The sequence below is a fragment of the Hordeum vulgare genome, chromosome 3H (genome assembly GCF_904849725.1).
Source record: "Hordeum vulgare subsp. vulgare chromosome 3H, MorexV3_pseudomolecules_assembly, whole genome shotgun sequence".
NCBI lineage: Eukaryota > Viridiplantae > Streptophyta > Magnoliopsida > Poales > Poaceae > Hordeum > Hordeum vulgare.
Genome location: NC_058520.1, coordinates 367,369,337 through 367,370,669, shown reverse-complemented (window position 1 = coordinate 367,370,669; position 1,333 = coordinate 367,369,337).

The window sequence follows — 1,333 nt, the reverse complement described above, 5'->3', positions numbered from 1 at the left end:
TTTTTCCTCTTTCTTCTCCTCTTCTCCTAAACTAATGAACTAAATAACAGAACTAATGAACTAAATAACAGAATACTAAACTAAACTAATGAACTAAATAACACAAAACTAAACTAAACTAATGAACTAAATAATAGAAAACTAAACTAAACTAATTAATCAACTAAACATGAGAAAAAACGGAAATAAATTACCGGGGCGGTGGGGCACTCGGGCTGCGCGCGAGGCGGGCAGGAGCGGTGGTGAGGTGGCGGGGGGGGTTGGTGGGGAGAGGGGGGCTCACCGCGGGGAGGGGCCATCGTGTTAAGGAGTGGGGGTGGCGCCTGTTGTGGGGAAGAAGGGGGTGGAGCCGGCGGTGGGGAGCGGTTGTCACCGCGCGGTGGTGCGGCTGGGAGGGCACGGGCGAGAGAGAGAGAGAGAGAGAGATAGTGGGAGAGAGTGGGAGGAGAGTGGGGTGGAGTGGGGGGATGACCACTAACTGCCGTCCCCTTTGTTGTCTGCAGGCGGATGTCAAAAGGGAGAAGTCAAACGACAAAGTTTCAGGTGGGGGTGGGTTTGGCGCGAGCCGTTAGGTGGGTGGGGCCTCTCCCGTTTGCTGTCTGCCGGGTCCTTCACTGCCGTCAACTGGCACACGACAAAGTGTGGCGGTGGGGCCTCGACCCTTTGCCGTCTGTCGGGGCCTTCTGTGTCATCCGGGGGAAGACGGCAAAGATATGGCGGATGGTAAATATTGCCTTTGCCATCAGCCAAGCTTTTGCCGTGTGTTGTGCTTCGAGCTGATGGCAAAGAAGCTCTTTGCCATCAGCCAGCAGACGGCAAAGACAAGGCAGATGGCAAATTCTGTGATTCCAGTAGTGTTTCATCATGTGAACCTATCGAATATGAAGCGTGACCTATCGTGTTGGATATAGTTGTGGCACGGGGATGCGGCAGGCCGCACTTTCTAACTATTATTACTATAAGCGCGTAATTCCTTCTTTAGAGTTGCTGCAAGCCGCACTTTCTATCTTGAGGCTTCATTAGAACAGAGGCATTGTAGTTGTATACACTTTTCGCTCCATTAGAATAGATACATCTTATTTGTCTAATTTTCTTGAATCGGTTCTTAGATAATAATTTGGTGTATGACACTATATTGAACGAATATCATGATATTTTTTATATTTAAAATGCTCCAACGACTGTATTACCGGATTGGGTATGACTGTATCCGGTGGTGTCGGGTGCGGCAAACTGCACTTCCTACCTAGTAAGATCAGAATGATGTGGAGGAGGGAGGTGACGACACTGCCTCTGCCAACGCTTGGTTGCATGCCGAGGATTAGGCACCAAC